At 37.0% G+C, this 12,236-nt stretch overlaps 1 protein-coding gene across 2 annotated transcripts in view; it reads right to left on the bottom strand.

Annotated features, from left to right (window-relative positions):
* LOC126251963 (uncharacterized) overlaps positions 1-12,236 on the bottom strand; it is a 143,671-nt gene that overhangs the window by 40,883 nt on the left and 90,552 nt on the right. The window contains exon 5 of one of the 2 annotated variants that reach the window (XR_007545816.1): positions 10,870-10,978. The exons of the other annotated variant lie outside the window; for it this stretch is intronic. The gene's annotated coding sequence lies outside the window, so the exon portion shown is untranslated. The remainder of the gene's footprint in view (positions 1-10,869; positions 10,979-12,236) is intronic. 2 annotated transcript variants of the gene reach the window in all.

Here is a 12,236-nt window from a genome sequence, read left to right as displayed (position 1 = left end):
GGGAAGGGACCGTTTGATGTGGAATGGGTGGCAGCTGTCGTAATGGAGGTACTGTTGCTTGTTGGTGGGTTTGATGTGGACGGACGTGTGAAGCTGGCCATTGGACAGGTGGAGGTTGTAACGGAACATATTAAAGGCTCTACTTTACCGAAGTATGCGATGCCCTCCAAATTCAACCAGTTTAATGAGTATTTATGATTATAGAAAAGTTATTGTGTATGTTAACAATGATTGCATAACATGTCTCCATAAACAGTCAACCCATTAAATTATACTGAATAACTGACCCACACAAAAGTTAATATCACTTGATCACTGATACAGCAAATGTCATCATGTAAAAATACTAAGTTTATCTTAAATAATTAATATGAAGTACGAAAAATAGAGACCAACTTAGGTATTTTGGATCTCCTTAAATAAAAATCACCCAGTGAAACCTATTTGTTCACTAGGAGCGTTTTCACTCAGTATTCACGTAATAAATCCTATTTTAGGCGAAAACCAATGTAATTCTTAATAATTCATGTTACTTACTTATTTATGCAAATTAGAGAAGTCAATTGACAAACTTCTAAAAAACGGCCTTTTTGTAACAAAGAATTATTCTGTCAAGTCAACAAATCTGTCTGTCATTTTAATAACATGTTAAATTATGTCACTCGATGCAAATTAATAACTTTTCTGCACAAATTATGATAACAGATGTACATGTGACTTATAAACTATATCTCTTTTTAGTAGTTCTTTGACAATGTTATAAATACAAGCAGCGAGAAGAGTCAAAGGCAGTCGAAATGTCACTTTGGTGAGGTGTGTTTCTATGTTATTGTTTGAGGTGGATAAACAATGCAAAGAACATGTAAAGGAAGTACGACTGTGTTGTGTTATGGTCTTTGATGGTCTGTGGAATTAAGATGGCCACCAAAGTAATAAATATTTGATGTTTACATATGTGTTGGTTTCGTTCGTTCTTTATCATCAAAAGCACATAAAAAACATGGGACCTCATGTTTTAACCCTAGACAACCAGATTTAGAGCCGGCATCAGCATCGAGACACAGCAGCGATCCAGCAAGCAGCAGCGATTACTACAATGCATTTTAATGGCGCCAACCTAACATCAAGTGCTAACAAGCTCCGTAAATGGGAGTGAAATAGTGCGATTACAGCAATTAGTGATAACTAAGACCAGGCGACCATTACAAAAGTGGGGGCTCGTCCGGGATCTTTAAGTGCATCGATGATAATAGTGCAGTGTGTCAACAGTGAAAATATGTCAAAAAATAAATAAATAAATAAATAAAGTGTGTTTGTGCGACTACGAAAAACTATCATCACACCGCTCGGAAGATTAACGTCTGGATTATGTCAATGGAATTCATCAATCAAGACTTCAGCTTCGATAAAACCGAATAGACGTGAAGAAAGCCAACAAGAACACCGATCACGACATCATAGCATAGCTACATAAAGCAAGGTATTTTGTTGTTGTTGTCATTTACAAAATTAATAGTGAACATGTCTCTACCTGAGAGTGATGAGATCGTAGGAAATGTAAAAATTGAACCAGGGGATGGTGAACAATTAAACTTAACAGAGTGGCTAGCAGGGTTTGCAACTCAAATAAGCTCGCAACTTAAACAATCAAGTGAAGAAAACACAGATAGACTGGGTAAGTTAAGTTTGGATTTTAAACAATCAAATGAACAAGTAAGTTTGAAACTTAAAGAAAACACAGATAGACTGGATAAGTTAAGTTTGGATTTTGATCTATTAAGTACTCATCTCAATGAGAAGTGTGAGGAAATTAAAACTATCCTCAGTAAGAACACTAGCGAACAGTTGATACACTTCAGAAAAGAATTTGAATTTAAAGTTGAAAGTTTAAATGAAAACATACAAGCGAACACAGACAGCATTGCTGTCATCTACAACAGAGTAGATACTGAAGCTAAAAGATTAGATCAGAGAATAGACAAAACATCAGAAAACCTTAAACAGGAATACAACCTGTACACCACTAATGTAGATTCAAAAGTAGAAAATATACACACTAAATATACACAATTGGAGGACGCATTGATGTCCAAACAAACGATTTACAATCAAAATACAATGTATGGGCACATCCAAGTGAAATGCTTTCCTGGTGAAAATCTGCACCCTATTGACTTTATTCACCAATGTAAGGATATGTTTGTTGTAGGAATGTCAGATAACATAAAAATTAAGTTAGTAAAACGGTTTCTAGAAGGGGAGGCCCTATCCTGGGCAAATGAGAATAATGATTCTTGGAATACGTTTGAAGAGTTTGAAGCTAAATTTATTTGCAAATTTTGGTCACAATCCATACAAGCCAGATTAAAGTCAGAATTTCTAAATGGACCAATGTATAGAGGGAAAGTAGGGGGAATGCAAAAATTTTGCAGAGATCAATTGAAAAAACTTGCTCACTTGAATAACTCTTTTGATATTATGACACAAATTGATGTTTTAAAAAGAAGATTACCAGAGAGACTGCAGTGGGAATTGGTCCATGGACCAGACGATTCAATGGAAGAGTTCCTGAAATTTGTAGATAGATTAGATAGGGCCTTGGAAAGAGAAAGTAACCAAAGTTTTGGCTCTGGCAACAACCAGTATGGGGGGTGGAACAGGAATGTAAATAGAGATTATTATTATGGGAGGAGAGACTTTGAAAATTCTGGAAATAATGCTCCAAATAGGGGAGATAGGAGATATGAAAATGATTTCAAAAACAATACACAGGAGGGAGGATGGAGGAGAGATAACAGGAATGATAGAAATAGGTATTGGGGAAGAGAACAAGATAGAAGGGGGTTTGTTGAAACTAGTGAACAAAACGACAACTACAAACGGACAGACCGAGGAAACCAGCCGGGAAACGGTGGACAGTCCCACTAGATGTCCGTAGTTTTGGGGCTAGACAATATTATGACAGGACAACACATAACCGAAACTGGAAAAGGAGAGGATACAATGTAAAGAGTAAATACCATGAAAATACTGATGTTGCTAGAATGAATAAATTAGAATTTAATAAAAGGTTTTGGGATACTATGAGTAAAAGTGATACAGTTAATAAAAACAGTGTTCAAGCACAGGTAGTTAGTGAAAGTGCAGAAGTTGAAGGTATTGCAGAGTTCCATAGTTGGGCTGAAAAAGATCACGGTGTTAATAACAAGTCAGACACACCACAAATAGAATCTATTTTGGGGGGTTTATTTGATACGAAGGGGGATGACGAAGTGTTTAATGGAGCCAAAGACTCAATTGCTGAGATTCAGATACATGGGGGGGAAACTGAACATGGGGTTGTTGTTGAGGAGGAGGAAGAAGTAATAGAGGGACATTTAAAAAACGGTTCAAATGGTTCTGAGCACTATGGGACTTAACATCTATGGTCATCAGTCCCCTAGAACTTAGAACTACTGAAACCTAACTAACCTAAGGACATCACACAACACCCAGCCATCACGAGGCAGAGAAAATCCCTGACCCCGCCGGGAATCGAACCCGGGAACCCGGGCGTGGGAAGCGACAACGCTAAGGGACATTTAAATAATGATCCTAAATCAAGTGATGTTATTGATGAAGTGTGGAGGAAGAAATAAAAGTATTTGTAGAATTGAAAAGTGATGATGAGATAAAGGTAAGTGATGTGACAAACATGGGTAATAATGAGGTTAATTTAAGTGAAATGCAGACTAGGGAATGTGTATCTGAGGACAAGCTATTGCCTATTGGGAACTATGAAACGCTAATCTATGAGAATGGTAATAATAATAATATTAAAGAAAATATAAAGGGATGGAATGTAAATGTGTGTTTTCAAGAAAAAGGGGAAAAGTTTTTAGAAGTTTTGTGGAACAACTATGGAAACTGTATAAACAAAGATGCCTTTTGGAAAGAGTTAGCAAAGGTAAGTGCAACGCGCTTTTGTTTGGTAAGTCTCATCATCTTTCTTTTTAGATATATTTTTTCCACGTGGAATGTTTCCCTCTGTTATACTTGTATCCTATATGGTGGATAAGAATCCGTAGTGGACTTTATAAAAAATGGGGTGAAAACAATAGTTTGTTAAGTGGCAACACAGTGTTAAGAGGAACAGATAAAAACAAAGGTTTATATTTAAATGCCAATGCTTTGCAAACAGAGAGGGATGTGTCTAAGTGTAGGAAAGAGGGATTAGACTTAGGAACTAAAGAAATTGAAAATTATCTATTGTTTGAAAATACTGAAATAGACAAAGATGTTGAGCTAGGTTGTCCATTTGAAATAAAAGAAAGCCCACATCCTAATGCTTATAGACTTATCTTTCCCAGATCAAGAAGGTTATTTGGACTAAGAAACATCACTGAATTGAAACCATATAAACATGATTAAGCACATTTCCCTGTTTGAATACAGTTACTTACCCAGTTTCCATAAAGCATGTTATCATCAAAGATTTTTACTGGGTGTGTCAAATAGCAACTACCACTCATCCTACAGACCCTGGAAAAGTTCCAGATCTCTGAGACAATGTTTTTATATTTTTATTGTCACTATTGAATATTAAATTTTGAGACATCATCTTTACTTGCAACGGGCAAGAAGGTGACAAACATTTATTACTTTCTTTTTGTATTGTTGAATATGGGACATACTTGCACCAAATATAAAAGAATGTAAAAATTGTTGTGCAAGACCCATCATTTTGTTACTATTCTTTTCTTAGGCATAAGATTTGTGTACAATTTTCTACAGCCAATCAGATGTTTAGCAAGTTTGATGTTTGTGTTATGTTGTGACCAAATTAAGTGTGCAATTTTGGTATTAATATGTTCTTGTACTATCTTGACTATGTATCTCAATGGGAGACAAGTTTTTTTTAATATTTTCCTTTTTTTAAATGCATATTATATTCATACATGTGACTTCTCTAGTGTTTGTGTTTATATATCATGTCCATACTTATAATTATGTTCTTTGTTTTCATTTCCTTTATGTGGCTCAAAACGAGCAGACAGTTGCAATATTTTCCTATGGACATCTAACCTGTCCATCTATGTAATATATTTATGTTCCTTCTATTATCTTGATTATCCTGTGACTCAATAAGAGCTGACTTTGAAATAATTTACATTTTTTTTTTATATATCTTAAGATAACATGTGATATATTTGTATCTGTTTTTGATCATTTTCCATGTGGCTCACTGGGAGCAAAGATTAACAGTTTTTTTTTTTTTTTTTTTTACTTTCATATATTACTAAATATTTTTATTATGCTGTCATACTGAGAGCCATAACACAAAGTGCATTTGAAACAACACAACTAAAATATTTGCAGGAAAAAGTCATTTTGAAACGGTGTAACGGTCGTTGTATACATACACATTATGCATAGTAATTGACACATTTGTCCTAGTCGGCTAATATCATTAACATTCTGTAAATGATATTACCCGAGGGGGGTATTGTAACGGAACATATTAAAGGCTCTACTTTACCGAAGTATGCGATGCCCTCCAAATTCAACCAGTTTAACGAGTAGTTATGATTATAGAAAAGTTATTGTGTATGTTAACAATGATTGCATAACATGTCTCCATAAACAGTCAACCCATTAAATTATACTGAATAACTGACCCACACAAAAGTTAATATCACTTGATCACTGATACAGCAAATGTCATCATGTAAAAATACTAAGTTTATCTTAAATAATTAATATGAAGTACGAAAAATAGAGACCAACTTAGGTATTTTGGATCTCCTTAAATAAAAATCACCCAGTGAAACCTATTTGTTCACTAGGAGCGTTTTCACTCAGTATTCACGTAATAAATCCTATTTTAGGCGAAAACCAATGTAATTCTTAATAATTCATGTTACTTACTTATTTATGCAAATTAGAGAAGTCAATTGACAAACTTCTAAAAAACGGCCTTTTTGTAACAAAGAATTATTCTGTGAAGTCAACAAATCTGTCTGTCATTTTAATAACATGTTAAATTATGTCACTCGATGCAAATTAATAACTTTTCTGCACAAATTATGATAACAGATGTACATGTGACTTATAAACTATATCTCTTTTTAGTAGTTCTTTGACAATGTTATAAATACAAGCAGCGAGAAGAGTCAAAGGCAGTCGAAATGTCACTTTGGTGAGGTGTGTTTCTATGTTATTGTTTGAGGTGGATAAACAATGCAAAGAACATGTAAAGGAAGTACGACTTTGTGTTGTGTTATGGTCTTTGATGGTCTGTGGAATTAAGATGGCCACCAAAGTAATAAATATTTGATGTTTACATATGTGTTGGTTTCGTTCGTTCTTTATCATCAAAAGCACAAAAAAAACACGGGACCTCATGTTTTAACCCTAGACAACCAGATTTAGAGCCAGCATCAGCATCGAGACACAGCAGCGATCCAGCAAGCAGCAGCGATTACTACAATGCATTTTAATGGCGCCAACCTAACATCAAGTGCTAACAAGCTCCGTAAATGGGAGTGAAATAGTGCGATTACAGCAATTAGCAATATCTACGACTATGCAGACCATTAAAAGGTCAACATCAAGGAAAGTGGCATGGGATTTGGAGTAGGACCAGGTGAATCTGATGGAACCAAAGGAGTTGAGGTTGGAGAGGAAATTCTGGAGTTGTTCTTCACTGTGAGTCCAGATCATGAAGATGTCATCAATAAATCTGTACCAAACTTTGGGTTGGCAGGCCTGGGTAACCAAGAAGGCTTCCTCTAAGCGACCCATGAATAGGTTGGCGTATGAGGGGGCCATCCTGGTACCCATGGCTGTTCCCTTTAATTGTTGGTATGTCTGGTCTTCAAAAGTGTAGAAGTTGTGGGTCAGGATGAAGCTGGCTAAGGTAATGAGGAAAGAGGTTTTAGGTAGGGTGGCAGGTGATCGGCGTGAAAGGAAGTGCTCCATCGCAGCGAGGCCCTGGACGTGTGGGATATTTGTGTATAAGGAAGTGGCATCAATGGTTACAAGGATGGTTTCTGGGGGTAACGGATTGGGTAAGGATTCCAGGCGTTCGAGAAAGTGGTTGGTGTCTTTGATGAAGGATGGGAGACTGCATGTAATGGGTTGAAGGTGTTGATCTACGTAGGCAGAGATACGTTCTGTACTTTGTATGTGGTGTTGTCTGAAAGCTGACGCAGTCCCTCAGCCACATACTCCCGACGATCAAGTACCACAGTCATGGAACCCTTGTCCGCCGGAAGAATGACGATGGACCGGTCAGCCTTCAGATCACGGATAGCCTGGGCTTCAGCAGTGGTGATGTTGGGAGTAGGATTAAGGTTTTTTAAGAAGGTTTGAGAGGCAAGGCTGGAAGTCAGAAATTCCTGGAAGATTTGGAGAGGGTGATTTTGAGGAAGAGGACTTTGTATGTGGTGTTGTCTGAAAGCTGACACAGTCCCTCAGCCACATACTCCCGACGATCAAGGATAAAAATATATCACATCTTACATTTTAATTTTTATAATTTTTTTCCTAGTAAAAATGTTATTTTTTCTATAATTTAGTTGATTCTGCAATAAAGCTAAGGTCTTCTACATAAGTATGGACTATTGAGAGTTACAGAAAAAAATTAGAGCATTGCTTTATAAACTTTAGGAAATATTTGTACCTGAATTCTGAAAAAATACAATTTGCAGGAAATTGCGAATGAAGATACAAGTCCAATTAAACTCTGCCTCAGAATATTCCTGAAGCATAGTCTTCATCCTCCAGCATTTCTTCACCTTCAAGCCTCCTCTTGGCAATCCTTTTAGCACTTCTTGCTTCTTTGGTAAATTGAAGAGTGAATCTTTCAGCTTCATGCACCCATTGTCTGTCACATGCAAGCAATTGACCTTCCATATCAGAGCCACATTTTATGCCTACATTTCTCAGGACTTCCAACCTTTCTTCACTCCATAATTGAAACATATCACTGCATCTAGTACACCAACTTTTAATGCCTTTAGTTCTACAAAAATATTCTTGGGTAATCTTTCCCATGTGCAATGGTTGGGACTTTCTTTTGTATTCTGAGTGCCCCCATGAAGACTTTTACAAAACAGGGTCACTCATGTCTCTAAAAATTGTTTTTCATTTCATTCATAACTGGCTCAGAAAGAGAATGCTTATGATGGTATATTTGAACACTTCTTTTTGCTTTTTGGTAACCACACCAAGAATCTGCTGCTTTAAGGCAAAGTCTGTGAACAGGGTGGTCATCTGTGGACAACTTATGAAAGTAGGTGGGCCATACAGCTTTTCTTATTGCTGTATCATCATTCAGAGGTGCAGTTCGTCTAGTGGCCAGTCCATAATAACTCTGAAGGAGGTCTATTTCAGTTTCTGTCAATCTGCCTCGGCCAGACAGAGATTTTCCATCAGATGACAACTTTTCTTTCATTTTGCTTTGTAGCTTCCTCAATCTAGCACCCATCCTCTTTTGCACATGTCCACAACACTCCAGTTTTGTTATCAAGGTTAATTTTATCGAAAGCTTTAGAGTCCCCATTGCCTAAGTACTTCGTATATCTAACGTTATAAAAGAGCACTGACCCCGGAAATATTTTTAGAGCTCCATCATACCCCATACCTTCACTGTAACCATCATAATTATCACAACATTGATGTTCAATATGTCCTTCATTGTTACCATGGCAGGTGTGGCAGTACTTGGATAAGCACTCAACATCAACAACTTTCCATTCTCCAGAGAAGTAGCACTTACAACACCATTCAAGGAACGATATCCTCGATGTTGCCATGTCCCATAAAGTGCAACAGCAATGTCCCTGGTTCCACTAATATTTACAGTTTCTTCTATTGCACATTTCATAGACGTTTTAGACAACTGTCAAGGCACCTAAAAGTATTTTTACATACTTGCTGAACCTACTGGGAGGAGGAGAAAGGTCCATCAAACCACAAAATGTTTGAGCAGCTTTCTTTCCTTTTTCTATTGCACACCTTGCATGCACTAACTTCAAAGTCACATAATATTAATATGCACAATGTTCTAAGTCATTTTCACAGTAGCTTTATTGCAGGATCTACACAGAACAACTAATTTTGATGCTAAACCTTTCCTGCTACTTTGTTGTTCAGTTACTTCCAGACAGCCAACACCATCACATTGTTTACATTTCACCACATCCTTTACAAAGGAGATAAGATGCCCACAACAACAACAACAACAACAACAACAACAACAAATCCACTACAAACATCGTCATTGTTAACACAAAAATTTGAATCACTAGGAGGTGTGCCATGTGGGAGTTTCTTCCGTGAAGGACTGATACATAGGTTGCTTTTAACAATGTGGCTTGCTTTGTTTGTGAACTGGTTACCACGGAATTTCCTTTTATTGAATTTCTTGATGCCTGGCATAGTTCGTATTTATTGCACACTAAAGGATATGTACTTCCACAAAGATATGTAGCACTTAGGCGACAAACATTCAGTAACACGTGAACAAACTGTTTCAGCAAAACAAAAGTTAATACAAGCAAAGATAATCATTTACAGTTACAGACACTAGAAACCTGCACAGTTCTTTTCGAAATTATACTGGTTTCTGTAACAGAAATAAGGGGGGTGTGGCGGCATACATGACCATAACTTTAAAATTTGGTATATGTAGGTCATTTTTCATTTGAAATCCTATAATGTATATATCAATGTAATCAGGAAAGACTAAGAATTTAACAGACATAAAAAAATTTAGATTTTTCCACAATTTATAAGTATCCTCTATCCTTAACTTCCTCAGGTCCCACCTGGTTAATTTCCTACTTTTCTGCAATTTCAGTTTCAATCTGCAGTTCATAACTAATAAATTATGAACAGAACCCAGAACTACCACTGGATATGTTTTGCTGTTTAAAAATCTGGTTTCGAAATTTCTGTCTTACCATGACATAAAAACAAACAGCACAAAATCTGGGATGGAATAACAAAATGAAATAGAATAAGTTGCTACTCATCACAAAGAGGAGGCAGTGAGTTGATGACAGGCACATTCAAAGTACCTTTAAAAGTGGATTGAGCTACCAGTCAAAATCCTTCAGATGTAGAAAAATACACGTTCATGCCCATCCACCCATTCCATTCCTGAATAATAGGAATTGGCCAAGTCTGCAAAATAGTTATTAGTTGCTGCAATCACCTCCTCATTCGAATAAAATCTATGTCCTGCCAGACATTTCTTCAAATTGGGGAACAAATAGTAGACCGAGGGAGCCCAGTCTGGAGAACGGGGCATTTGAAATGAGTTGGAATCCTATTTGCATTAATTTTGCAACCACAACTGCTGAGGTGTGTGCTGGTGCATTGTCGTGATGGAAAAGGACTTCTTTGCGGTCAAATCGCCAGAGTTTTTCTTGCAGCTCGGTTTTCAAATGCTCCAATAAAGATGAATAATATTTACCTGTAATAGTTTTACCCTTTTCCAGATAGTCAATGAGTGTTATCCCTTGCAAATTACAAAAGACAGTCGCCACAACCTTTCCGGCCAAGGCATGGTCTTCGCCTGTTTTTTTTGTGCAGATTCTCCCTTGGTAACCCATTGTTTAGATTATCGTTTGGTCTGAGGAGTATAGTAATGTGTTCACGTTTCATCCACAGTGACGAAACAATGCTTTTAAGTCCTGCAGATTCTTCCTGAACAGCTGCAAACCATCCTCGCAACATTTCACACGATTCTGTTTTTGGTCAAGCGTGAGCAATTGCGAAACCCATTTGCAGATAGCTTTCTCATATTCACATGTTTATGCAAAATGTTATGTACCCATTCATTCGAGATGCCCACAGCATTATCAATCTCGCACACCTTACCTCTTCTGTCATCCATCACCATATCATGGATTTTATCAATGATTTCTGGAGTCATAACTTCCACATGGAGTCCAGAATGTTCAGCATCACTTGTACCCATATGGCCACTCTGAAAATTTTGAAACCACTTATAAACTGTTCTAATCGAAGGTGCAGAGTCACCGTAATGATTATCAAGCTTTAGTCTCCTGAGGCATTTTGCCTTTCATAAAGTAATGTTTAATCACCAAGCGAAATTCTTTTTCGTCCATTTTTTGACGCTCACTCTACTTCCTTGATTCACACGAATGCCAAACACAAAGAAATAGACCAATATGGCTGAAACTTGGTGTGCGTTCTTTCCAAAGATGCTACTAACTAAACGTAACCTCGATACGCGCTAGTGGTGCCATCTCTCGGACTTTGCACGGACTTTTCAAATACCCCTCGTATATCCAAAGCAACAAAATTATGTAGAAAAATTACAATCAAACTTTTAATTTGCAAGATGGAGTACCATTCCTGCGTGATCCTTATGGACATAAAATTCTGTAAGTGTTTGTGAATGATTCTTTTACAATGAGTGATAACTTTATGAGACAATATCCACTTCCATAATAATACTTCGCTGCCCAGACACTCCATTTTGACACCTTACAAGATACAAGGCAGTTATAGTAATGACGATGCTAGGGTGGTATGATCTGTCTGCAAACTGAACAGCAAGCTGCAGAGCTGCAGTCCTGCAGACATCACATGGAATGTCGTCAAAACAGGGTTCCTTAAAGCTATACCGACTCTTCTGCAGGACGCTTGTGAAGTTAAGTGGTGTGACACTGCACAGACATGTGTGGATAATGCTAATTTTCACTACAAGTTTCAGCAACAATTAAATTTTGGTCTATGTAAAATTTTATCAGCCAACTTCCACTTTCATCCCCCCCTTTCCAAGTTCTCCCACTATTTTTCCATTATTTTTCTTTTTTTACTACCAAATTCCACTCCCACATCAAAACTGAATTTTTGTCTTCTTCAACAATTTAATGATGGAAATCAAACTGTAGACTAACCAATTACAAACTGTCTTGGAAAAGGAAGTTGTTTGGTCAGTTCAGTTCTCACTGGACACAACACTAATGTCAACATTTTTTCACTGTAATTTCAATGGCGACATTCAGTTTCACAGTAAATGAAACTGACTCTCAATATCATCCAATTTTATTGGGGGTCCTTGTGTCTTTCATGGACTTCGAATGCAGTTTATCTGTGATGTTTCAGCTGTTTCTGGAGGCCATGCATGGTTGGGCTTGGTTGTTGTATGGGGCAGTCATGCAAATTATGGTGGCCTTGAGAGGCTCTTCCTGATGCAAATATTCTGGCTTGGAAGA

This window comes from Schistocerca nitens, chromosome 4 (assembly GCF_023898315.1).
Source record: "Schistocerca nitens isolate TAMUIC-IGC-003100 chromosome 4, iqSchNite1.1, whole genome shotgun sequence".
In the NCBI taxonomy this organism is placed as follows: domain Eukaryota; kingdom Metazoa; phylum Arthropoda; class Insecta; order Orthoptera; family Acrididae; genus Schistocerca; species Schistocerca nitens.
Note: the sequence above shows the minus strand (reverse complement) of the source record. Positions and strands in the feature narration are given on the sequence as shown.